A 12,714-nucleotide genomic window follows, 5' to 3' on the forward strand; every position below is an offset into this window, starting at 1 on the left:
AATTTGACTGGGCTGGTGACAATGGCAGTATGAAGCAAAGAGAGGAGAATAAGAGTAAAAAATTTAGTAGTACCTTGGTGAAGCTGGGTAAATGATGGGTGGTGGTGTCACGTCAAAGCATGGGCAAGTGATTGTGACAAATATAGGCTTATTTCTTGACTATATGACTTCAGTTAAGGTACTTAAGCCCTCTAGGCTGCAGTCTCCCAACCTGTAAATTGGGGATAAAACCTCGCTTCCTCCAAGGTTTCTGTGAGGATCTAATGAGCAATGGAAGTAAGAGTTGAGTCCAGTAATCAGTTTTTAATACATATAAACTAATGTGAGGATAAGGGTAAGAATACTTGCTATCATTTATTGAATACTTACTATGTGTCCAATATTGTGCTAGTCTATTTACATATCTTTTCTCACTTAGCTTTCTTTTCTCTTATCTGCCTTTCTATAGACAAGAGATAACTGATGGCTCAGTTATGAGGAAACACAGTTGTGAGGAAAATGTCAGAGGGAAAATGTACCAGAAAGTTAATTCCTAATGGATCTGTCAGCCTTAAACAGAGCATGTCTGTGCTAAACTGTGTAAAATATCTGTGCTAAAACTACTCAATTGGACAAGTTTTGATAAAGTATTAACTTAATGAATAGGCATAAACAGCTTGGAGCTTTTTGGAGGGTATGTGGTAATATTAGTATTGGTGTGATGACTTTTGAAAGTTCTATGGCGTATAGAAGTCAAAAAGAAGACCCGGAAAGGGGGAAAACTCTCTCTGAAAGTTATTGGGGAAGTCTGGCTAGTAAGACTCCAAAAGGGAGAATCAGTAAGAGGCCAGGTTATTCATAGGCCCTTCTAAGAATGTGTCCATGAGAAATATTTACAATGATTGGATGCCGGAATAAAGGAGAACACTGGCTCCATAAATGGTAACTTATTTTACACAAACAGGCTAATGATAAAAATAATGAAAATCTGATGGATTTTTGAGAGTTTCATTGACCAAACTGAGACAAAAGTGCATAACAGCTAGATGCTCATAGTTTTAATCAGTTCAGTTTGGAGTCAAGCAAAGATAGCACCTGAAATGGTAAGGGACGTTTATGCAAGGTCACAAAGATTTTTGGTGGTGCATTTGGGATATAAACCCATTTCCATAAGAATTCCTTCAGAGGTCAAATGTTTGCTTGTCAAAAGTAGCATGAACTTACTTCCAGGAAAAGTTCTTAAGAAAAAATAATTTGAGTAATGAAGAACACTGATGTAACAGTTAATTTAAGAACCCAGAAATAGAGGTAAAGAGTAAAGCAATTATGGGTTAAGAGTCTGCATAAATTCCCCTGGAAGGGGGATATGGTCAGAGATGGCAGTTTGAAAACAGTGAGTCACCAAAAGTAAAAGTTTAAATTACAAGCTGTTTTGGGGGTCTTCAAGAGAGATTTTATAGATTGAACAACAACAGCAGCAAGGATAAGGTATAACGCTGTCATGTAGACTGCAGCCTGAAAAGAAAGCATTGCAGAAAAGCCGCATCATCCTGAATTTATATTTCCGTGCATTTGAACAGATTGGAGAGCAGTAAAGTTGCTTTAAGAGCGAGTGATTTAAGTCAGCCAGCTTGTGAATAATACGAGATATTTTTGCATTTACATTAACTTATGTCCATAAATAACGAACTTTAACAATGAACAAAATCCATAATCCTGATAATGCTAAGAAAACTGGAAAGATACCTTTACCTTGAAAAGACAGGATAAAGAAGACAGCATAGAAATTTAGGGAGATTGCAGTTTTGGAAAAATTATATTAACATTTATTAGCTGCTACAGCTTTGAAATGTGATGATTTAAAGAAAGAAGTAGACTGTTGATTTCTAAAAGGTAATGTGTTGGCTGAAAGAGAAGAGAATCTTGTTGAGACCTAAAGTGTTCTTTTAAGGATATATTTCAATGTCATTTCAAAAAATAAACACATTTCCCATAACAAAACAGTGAGGTTGATGGAATAATGCAGGTGAAAGCTTTTTGGCCCGAAGGAGTTCCATCCTTTGGAACAAAGTTTTATTGTTGAACACACCATGACCCAGGCCTGTGAGTGCCAGCACAGTGACTGTTTTTACAAGATCTGGTACAATATGCACAGTAGTTCTGGCCTTAGCACTAGGCAAGGATCATTCTTTTTGTATCTTCCTGATTGCTTCCTGTACAGAAATGGGATAATCCCTCCTCTTCTAAACTGGAAAGTAGTTTCTTCCCTCAATAAAACTAGTTTCTTCTCCAGGTTGAGCTTTTCCAACTCTTAGAGGTCTAAAATGAATGATATGAAACATACTATATTTGCATCTATTTTTATTTAAGAGTTATCTAAGGAGATTTATCTAATTAAATAGGAATTTCCTAAGAGATGCCAAAATAAACAACCAACAAGTTTTCTTTAAAGATCATATATATTATATAACAAGATCCACCTAAGAGTTAAAATATAAGTAGGTATATAATTTAACTATTTGAAGATAATTTTTCTTCTTACCACTGAAGCAATAAGCAGGTAGTAGTACAATTTGGGGAAAACAATATTTCTGGCTTTTGTTTGTTTTATTTTAATTTGTGATATTCATGAGATCTGTTGTGAAGCCTTTGGGTATATAGTAAAATTCATGGGTTTTTAACTTTGTATTGACTCGTATTTTTGTAGGTTTAAAATTTTTCTTCTGGCTTTAATTTATACTATCTCCATTTACTTTTTCATTTAGAAATAATGTATTTTTCTCAGGATTGCAATCTCAGTGCAGTCCTCTACTTTTCTATTTGTTGGACGTTCTCTTAGACGTCTACATTTTTGTCTAGTTCGTACATTTCTAGATTTTTATACAATTGATAAGAACTCCATAATCTTATGAATTCTTTATATTTTCTCTTTGGAGACAAGATTTATAGGGATTTCCTTGGGCTTAAACGAGAAAGAAAAACGAATTTGCATATGAAATGTTGAAGGCTTTGTTACAAAGTGGGTTAACATTATATGTATGTTTGAAATAAACTACTTCAGCCAGAGCACCTAGCTGTTAACCTTCAGATTAATATCTATCATAAAATATGTGCATGCTTCCAACACATGGCATTGCCTCCTATTACTGCATGTCCAGGAGAAATTGTTTTGTCTTGTAGCAAAAGGCATTAGCTCTTTGCACTTTTTTTTTTTTTTTTTTTTTTTTACTGACAGCTATCCAAAAATCAAGCTGAACCCTTGTATGTGAGGACAGAAAAGGACAATTTTTAGACAGGTCTAATATCCAGTTGTACCTTTCAGTCACTTAGAGAGAAGGCTTAGACCCCTGAAGCCCAAAGTCACAGGTTTTTTAGGATTATGGTGGTATATACCTCCAGTTTATAGGGAAAAAATGCGTTGTAGAAAATCCAAGTTAAATTAGGACTAATATCCAAGTTAAATCTAGAACTAAAGTTTTACTGCCCCAAATACATGTAAACTCTAGGTTACTGCTCTGTTGTCCATTTCATCAGTTGCAGAATATTCAAGTTAGTCTTTCAATGCTAACAAGAACATAAAAATGCATTATGTCTAAAAGCAGAACATGATTGCCAAGCCAGATCTGCTCATTACCTGAGAGTTTGGGGGGCCACCCAAGCGGCATCTACTTGTTTGCTACTGACCTTCAGTTAGACTTGCTCAAGAATTGTTACAATGTAATAACATACACCCTTATGTACTCTTGAGTTTATTGAAAACACACAGCAAATGTGCACACACACACACATACACACCAGCACACCAGCACGCACCTACTCTAGAGCCTAGAATTTTAAGAGTCAGAACTTTTTATTTGCTTCTGGATTAAGATGGACCCTATATTTCCTCAGCATGCTAATTAGAAACTCTATAAACAATTCAAAACCAGCTTCTTAAAATTCTGTTTTACAAAAATTGATGTTAAATATTGTCCTTAGAGAGTTCTACTCTGACTTTTCAAATTGTTTTTTTCTCCCTTCATGGGATAAACAGTTAGGGTTTCTTTTTGTTTGTTTTTTATCTCTCATTGTAAAAAATTCTATCTTAAAAGCTGATTTATTATTTCTTCCTTAGCATGGACGACATGGGAACAAAGATGATATTTCATCAGTCTTGTTTTTATTTAAGTTGAAAGGTTATATATTTCTACTATCTACTGCAATACTGCTAAATATTTTTATAGTGCTTGTAAATCTTATGACATTATTTTTTTAGTTTGTATTTAAGGCATTTACTCAAAAGGGACCATATGCCTCAGTTCATGTCACTCTATCATCAGTGTGTATGGTCACTCTATTTTCTAATACTTTTAAGATTGGTTTTGGCCCCGACGTTCCTCTGCCAGATTTATTTCCTTTATTTTCCCCTATATAGCACCATTTGGGCCATTTAATATGTAATTTCCCAACTCACCTTTCATAGTTATTTTAAACATATGTATATATTTGAAATACCGAATTGTTTTGTATTTTCTCATTTTTGCAAAAGTAGTATCGACTAAGAATCACATCCTATTCTTTTATTTTTTCTACACAAAATTATTGTTTTAAAATTTGTCTGTGTTGCTCCATAGAAATTATTGCTTCTGGCCACTGTCTAATATTCCACCATATGTTGATACCATGTTTTGCTTATCCATTACCCTGGTGATACATACTTAGGCTATTTTCAACACTTTATGTCCACCATAAAGCATTAATACACTCTTTCCACATGTCCCCTTGAGTTACAGTGCAGAGTAACAGTGCAGCCGTGGAATAGCTGAGGTAGAAGTCATATATATGCCTTATTTCACAGATTCCTCCCCAGAATAGCTGTACCATTTTCCCCTCACCAGCAATACCTGGAATATCTCTCGCCATATCCTTTGTCACCACATGCTGTTAATCTGCATTTTTAAAAATTAATTAATTTATTCATTTTTGGCTGCACTGGGTCTTCGTTGCTACACTCAGGCTCTCTCTAGTTGCAGCGAGCGGGGTCTACTCTTTGTTGCGGTGCTCAGGCTTCTCATTGCGGTGGCTTCTCTTGTTGCGGAGCACAGGCTCTAGGCGCGCGGGCTCAGTAGTTGTGGCTCCCAGGCTCTAGCGCGCAGGCTCAGTAGTTGTGGTGCACCAGCTTAGTTGCTCCGTGGTATGTGGGATCTTCCTGGACCAGGGATTGAACCCATGTTCCCTCCATTGGCAGGCGGATTCTCAACCACTGCACCACCAGGGAAGTCCCCCAGATACATTTTAGAATCACTTTTTTATGCTGTCCCTCAAAAAAAAAGAGCTTGGCCTTTTATTACAGTTGCATTTAATTTTATAGATTAATATAAGGACATTTATATTATTATAGTAAGTCATCTCATCCATACCTGTGATATATATTTCTTTTACTCATGTGTCCTCTAATAAAGTTTTCATTATGAAGATTTTCTGCATAATTTATTAGGTGAAACCCCATACTCTCTATAGGTTTTGTTACTGTGGTAAATTCATCTTGTATTGTATCTAGATATTGATGCTATGGAGGAACACAATTGATTTTGGTGTATTAATTTTTTTCCAGCCCCTATGTTGAGCTCTTTTCTTAGATTTAATAGCTTATTGATTTTCCTGTGTTTCCAATGAAATACATAATCAAAACAATCTATAAATATGACATTTTTATCTGTATTCTTCTAAACCTTCTCTCTCTTTCTATTTCTCTCAATACACAGCTCCAAAAAGGTCGGTTCCAATAGACCAGTAATGTTAGAAATCTTTATCTCAATTCTCTCCTTAAAGGAAATGCTAATTTTTTTAAAAAATTACTAGTATAATAATTTTTGTTAGTGTATACATGTGCCATGTATTTTTGGTATATAGCCTTTATCAAGGAAAGATAGTTATTATTTGGATCTAGTTTTATAAAATTTACCCTACCCAATAGATTTTGAACCTCATGGGATGTTTTTTATCTCTTCTATCTAAAAAGAATGATGATATGATTTTCTCCTTTTATTTAACTAATATAGTGAATCACATGATTTGACTGGCTGATACTGAACCAACCTTGCATTCTCAAGGATAAACCCACTTGACCAAATCGTATTATAGTATAGATTAGCTTTTGCTGTATTACAAACCACCTCAAAGCTTAGTGGCTTAGGGAGATCAGCTTGGTGCTTTGTGACCACCTAGAGGGGTGGGATAGGGAGGGTGGGAGGGAGGGAGACACAAGAGGGAAGAGATATGGGAACATATGTATATGTATAACTGATTCACTTTATTATAAAGCAGAAACTAACAAACCATTGTAAAGAAATTATACTCCCATAAAGATATAAAAAACAAAACAACAACAAAAAACTTAGTGGCTTAAAATAGCAATTACTTGGCAATTTGGGACTGGATTCATCTGGGTAGTGTTTTACTTTTGGTTTTATGTGGGCTCTTTCATGCAGTTTTAGTCAACTGATGGATCAGCTGAGTGAGAGCTGGTCTGGGATAGCCTCAATCACAGGTTCGGTGGTTGGCTTGGACAGTGGGAGCACCTGGTCCACTTGTCTTCAGAACCTAGTGGGCTAGTCCTCGGCAACTGAGCCATCAAGCTCTTTTGCTATTGTCTCATCATGTGGGTTGAGTATGCCAAAGCCCAGTCCTGCTGAAGTGGTGACTCAGGAATGAGGGTGTCAAAGGGGATTGTACCATAATTTTTGAAACATCCTATCACAGTGTTTTTAATATACCTTAAAACTCTGTGGAATAATAGTGTATTTAGGTTTTTGACTTATATTTTTAATAAGGAAAATTTGATTGTAATGTTTTTTTATATTGCCCCTGTTTGGTATAATATTCTTCTTGCACCTCTAGCCCCATTATTCTAGCTTGGGGTACTTAAAATGTATTGAAGGGGATAGAAATGAGTATTGCATCCTAAATAAAATAGTCTTGGACAAGTGGTTCCCACTTATCACTGAGGTTGTTCAACAGGCTGCACTCTCACAGTGGACTATTGAACCCTTATGCACACCAAGCATTACATCTCACTTATACCTTACTAGCATTCTTGTGCTGGTTCCTTGATTTTAATTTAAAAAGTAATAAGTACTTGAAAAAATACAAAGTAAGAAGCAAAAAGCCTCCATCACCCTAGTCTCTTTCCCTCACAGGGGAAGCAACTATAAAGTTAAGATGTCAATTAAAAAATATTTACAAGATGGGGCTTCCCTGGTGGCGCAGTGGTTGGGAGTCCGCCTGCCGATGCACGGGACGCGGGTTTGTGTCCCGGTCCGGGAGGATCCCATGTGCCGCGGAGCAGCTGGGCGCGTGGGCCATGGCTGCTAAGCCTGCGCGTCCAGAGCCGAGGCCAGGGCAGTGAGAGGCCCGCGTACCGCAAAAAAAAAAAACCAAAAAAAAAAAACAAAAAATATTTACAAGATGAAAATGATTCTTCAAAGTCCTTGGGGGCATTTAATCATTGAAGGGTATGCTGAAGAAGGTAAGTAACAGTTTGACCTCCAATCCAGAGACTATTGGCAATAAGTGTAAACAGTGCTCTAACAACATGGCCTAATAGAACTATAGAACTAAAGAAAAAGCTAGGATTAGGATTATTGGGCCCAAATTCACATTGTTCCTAATGAAGAACCTTAAAATCACGAAATATTGACTGATCTCTAATTCTAAGTCATTCCAGAATGCTATTTTCTATGTCGAGGAGTGGAGTTTGAGAGAGAAATAAGAAGGAATAAAGTCCAATTTGGTTTTAAAGAATCATGGAGAAATGAAGATTATTTCTTTCATAATTTCCCTGTAGATAGAGCTCTTCTATGACTGACTGTTTCACTAAAGCAGGGAAATACAGGGTGTTATCCAGAAAATCATATCAGTTTACTTCAAGTCAGTCCTCTTCTGGGCAAACACATCTTTAACTTCATTTGTATTATATAGTATTTTAAATTATGAATTGTTTTGTCTTCTCAGGTCAGTTTCTTTTAGCCACGTGGGTTTGTTCTCTGTTTATTCCTTCCTCCTTCCCTCTCTTCCTTCTTCTCTCCTGTACTCCCTTTTTTATTAGTGAATTGGAAAGACGATTTCCTTATATACGCTAAACTGTGCAATAGCAAACCCCCAAAATATAACTAACGTTTTATGAAGAAGACAATAACGAAAAAAATTATAGTGGAAAAATCTTAGGAAACTGGAAGGAATTTGGGGGTCTTTCTGTCTCGAAGTAGATTTGGAATGTGCATTTCAGGTTCTCTTTTTTAATGCAGGGTTGCTAGTTGAGCCTTTATTTTGTTTCCAGAAAAACAATCAGCTTACATATTTTTTTTAACAAGGTTTTCTTCACCTTTGGAAATGAGTAATGATTAAAAAGAATATTATATAGTTAAGTGATGTCTAATTTTTTTCCTCATGGGTTCACCGTAGTTCAGGTTATAGCCCTGATCTGTTTAATCCTCCAAGAATCCTGAGAGGGAGCAAAGGGGCAGATGTTCTTTCCTTATTTCACAGATGAGAAAACTGAGGTTCAAAGATTCAAAGTGAGGTTAAGTGCTTCTGCCAAGGTCATTCTCTGAGGTGAAGCCGGAGCCAGGAATAGCACCTCATCCTCTTGTTTTCTCTCATGTGATTCTCCATGCGCTGACCCACTCTGACTATAAAAACACACTGTACCAGGCCTCACACAGTCCCTGAAACGTCCTTTTAGTAGGACACGATGGTAGTGACAAGATTGAACAGATATAAAGAATGCTGTAAAAAAGGACCTGTCTTTTTTGTTGACTCCATCCCATAAACTTCCACAGCCACACTGCATGAGAAACATGAGACATCCATTAAGATCGTATTCCCATGAGTTCCCAAATCTAGCTAGAACTAGATTTTGCAGAAATTGAAGACACATCTTGTGGCCTGACTGCTGAAAATGAGTGTCTCAGGAGTCAGAGAGGCATTGCTGCTCAACGAAGTCAAGAATGCCCTTTGCTAATTGTTTCTCCTCCATTTCTGAGGGAATTTAAATTCATGATCGGCACCATATATTATACTTCAATACTATTCATCATCCATCTTGTACGTATTTGCAGGAAAGAATGTTGCCCAAGTCATTATATCCCGCCATGATTCACAGTCGTATGACCTTAGGTGGCAGCTCAGCAGGAGCTTACCAGTGCCTTAAATCATCCCTGTTGTGGACACACAAGAGCGTGACCTCTGACTTCCCAAGCTGTCTCTTCATGAAATGAAAATGGAACTGCGAGTTTAGGGGAAAGTTTTGAAAGTGTCTGGCTCTTGTAGTCATCTAATGAGGTCCTCATTTCTAGCTGCTAAGCATGCCCTTTAATTGGTAGTCACTCGAAAATCAATGATAATATAACTGTTCAACTCTTTGGAGCTATTTTTCTCTCTGCTTTCTATCCTGCAAGTGCACGATAAAAGAAACCACCCATTCAGCCATTATCTTGTGTCACTTACTATTCAGAGATCAGTCTTCCTTTATGTGCTCTTTCAGGAAAGACCTGGGTTGTATTTTTCACTTGCATTTCAGGCAGAGAGTAGAGTCCTTGGCACAGGTTAAGTCCTCAAAAATGTTAGATGGGTGGATGGGTGGGCAGTGGATTGCAGCACATGAGCAACTACAGTAGCATTGTGATACATGACAAGGAAATGACCTCAGTTGGGGAAATAAATGCCTAGCACATATGCCACCACTTTTCCCTTCCATCTTCATTACAGTCCTTACTAATCTATTATGACATTTTTTCCCATTGGGTCTAGACGTGACCTCAGGATCCTTGTAGAATATAAACAGTCCTGTGCAATGTAAACCTTGTATAATGTAAACAGTGCTTTACTGTTTGATTTGAGTTGGGACACGAGAAGAATCCTATTTTCCGTCCATAACATAGACGTTGGGAATAATAGCTAATGCTTATGTAAACATATAGATTCATAGGATAGAAAAATAATTTTTAAGAAATGACCTAGTACAGACTCAGGGGGAAAATATATGTTACCTTGATTATAGAAATTTGGTTCAGCCACTCAGCTTCAACCTTCAAAAATCATGTCACTTTATTTTAAACCAACATATGAATCCAAGGTATAGCAAAATAAACCATAAACCTTGCAGAACAGGGCCCTTCTAGATACGATCTCGTTAGGACCTGATCCTCCATGGTTGTATCTACACAGAGGGGTAATGCCAGGTCCCCTACTGGGAAGTTGAATTGGAGGAAGAGATAGACATAGAGGTACTATGGATAATTCTAGACTGACATGGTCATCAGGAAGTCCTATGAAAAATAATTTCTGGTGAGTATAGAGTAAATCAGCAATGAGAAATGGAGAGGATTGGAATTAAGTAGACTCATCACTAGTCCGTGGTTATCACCAGTGTACCAGTTTAGCAATGAATTAATTACTCAAGGTAATTGATGCTAGGTAGTCTAACAAACACTCCTGAAAGCCAAGTGTCTTAACTTAATAAATGTTTATTTCTCTTGTCAGAGACCAGTGTGAATTAGGTGGTTCATTCTTAGCAGATTATTTTCAAGTAGTGAATCAGGAACCCATGCCCCCTCCACCTTGAGGTGTTGTCTTAAATGCATGACTACCTAAACTACAGCAGAAGGGAACATGGGCAATCATGCATAATATCTCCTGGCCAGGCCTGAAAGTGGTAGACCCATACCCTTTCAACAAGAATGCAAAAACTTGACCTCTGCCTGGCTCCAAGGGAGGTTAGGAAAGGTCATTGTTCTGTGTGTCCAGGAAGAGGAGAATGAAATGCATCTCACTATCTCATCCATAGCTGAAGGCACGTAATCTGTGGCAGAGAGCAATGTTTGCAGATGGTGATACATGAAGATTGAGGAAGATTGATTTCTCAATCATTGAGGAGTACTGTTCCATCTAACTGAGTTCTGAATGGTAATAAAGTCATCCACTGAAAACTTACCAATCTAGTTTGTGTGCAAGATATTATGAATTATAGTCTTACCGTTAATTTAGCAGACCCACAAACATTTACATCTACCAAGCACCGTGCTGGCAACTGCAGCTTACCAGTACTTCTTTCCTGGGCCCTGGATAATTTCCAGTAGTTGGTATCAGGATCTAAGCTATCCACTTGATGTGGACACTAGTCCCCTTGTAGCGTCTCACAGGAGCCTTTAACCATTCGTGGCCAAAAACAAAGGAAATGGGCAAGAGTTACTGCTCTGCTTATCAGAAAGTGTCTCCTAAAGTCTTGTCTCCTAAATCATTTTTCTGGCCCCTTTATAGTAATTCTTTCTTTCTTCACATTTCTTGGCCTACTGAACGCTATAATCAAATCCTCCCTCAATTTTCTTTTTTCTGAAGTATATAAAACTACATTTTCTTCAGCCTTTTTTTAAAAAAAATGATAATTATCTTGTTTATTTGTATTTGGAAAATCTAATGAGATCACATATTTAAAAATCACATACTATCAAAAGATAAATAGTAGTAGTAATTCCTTCTGGAATATTTTTGCCCCTCATCCAACCAACGTTAGGTCCCTTACCCCCTTTCTTAGCAACTTTTATTAATTTCTTATGTGTCTATCAGAAGTTTTTTGTGGCAAAGGTACATGTGTATGTTTCAGAGGTTACTGTTGTCATGAATTCACAGAAGCCAGAGCCTGGAAAGCATTAAGTGGTCCTGAGCACCCCATTTCCAATGAGAGAGCGTAGCAGTGCTCAAACGGCTGGGTGTCCTATAATTCAACTCAGTTCTGGCACTATCTACCTGTAGATAGCATCAGATCTCACATGTTAAGGGCTCAGTCCAGCAGGAATGCACACACACACTTCAGGTGCCAGTCACCAAGTATATGTTGTCACCTGTGCTTCTGACCCTTGTACCACAGGTCAGAGGTTCCAACGACCCCCTTCTTAGCTTCAATTAATTTGCCCAAGTGACTCATAGAACTCACAGAAATATTCTATTAACTAGATTAACCGGTGTATTATAAAATGATAAAACTCAGCAACAGCCAGATAGAAAACATGTATAGGACGAGGTATGGAGAGAAAGCATGGAGCCCACTCTCCCCAAATCTCCATGTGCTCACCAACTGGGAAGCTCCCTGAACCCTGTCCTTGGGGGTTTATGGAGGCTTCAGTACACAGGCGTGACTGAATAACTCATTGGCCATGGGGGATTGAGCTCAATCTTGAGTGGCTCTTCCCTGCCCTGAGGGCAAGGGGGTGGGACTGAAAGTTCCAACGTCTAATCACAAGGTTGGCTCCACAGGCTGCCTGCTCCCATCCTTAGGTGCTTTCCAAAGATCACCTTGTTAACATAACAAAAGACATCATTATCATCTCATCACTTAGGAAATCCCAAGGGTTTTAAAAACTCTGGCAGAAACTGGGACAGAGACCAAACATATAATTCTTATTACTCCTAAAGCACAGTTATCTAGGTAAATGTTTGTATCACCCCAAACAGGCAGTAGTCACCAGGGAAAATAAGTTAATTGCCAGTCTTTTCTATTAATTTTTAAAAATCAGATTTAAGAAGAGAATTTTTTGAATGGCCAGTGAAAATGTCTCTTACTTTAGCTCTTGCCCTTTTCTACTTATTATTTATTTTTTCAGTTTTTAGTTTAGTTTTGAAAACTGTCTTTAAGTTACTTTAAGGTTAGAACCGAACCTTCCAGGGTTAAAAAAATATTGCGTCTCTTGAAAGAGATTA

The 12,714-nt window shown here is 37.5% G+C and overlaps 2 protein-coding genes and 1 pseudogene across 19 annotated transcripts in view; 2 read left to right on the forward strand and 1 right to left on the reverse strand.

Annotated features, from left to right (window-relative positions):
* The window catches only part of LOC307183208 (uncharacterized protein), a 466,052-nt gene that overhangs the window by 155,919 nt on the left and 297,419 nt on the right, over positions 1 to 12,714 (reverse strand). The gene's annotated exons all lie outside the window — the stretch shown is intronic.
* LOC307183206 (metabotropic glutamate receptor 7-like) overlaps positions 1 to 12,714 on the forward strand; it is a 582,198-nt gene that overhangs the window by 35,321 nt on the left and 534,163 nt on the right. The window contains exon 7 of one of the 17 annotated variants that reach the window (XM_079915382.1): positions 449 to 3,206. The exons of the other annotated variants lie outside the window; for them this stretch is intronic. The gene's annotated coding sequence lies outside the window, so the exon portion shown is untranslated. Of the gene's footprint in view, positions 1 to 448; positions 3,207 to 12,714 lie in introns of those variants that run through there. 17 annotated transcript variants of the gene reach the window in all.
* LOC307184908 (ferritin light chain-like) overlaps positions 1 to 12,714 on the forward strand; it is a 110,197-nt pseudogene that overhangs the window by 27,587 nt on the left and 69,896 nt on the right. The window lies entirely within an intron of this gene.

Source organism: Stenella coeruleoalba (assembly GCF_951394435.1).
Source record: "Stenella coeruleoalba genome assembly, chromosome: 3".
Taxonomy (NCBI): domain Eukaryota; kingdom Metazoa; phylum Chordata; class Mammalia; order Artiodactyla; family Delphinidae; genus Stenella; species Stenella coeruleoalba.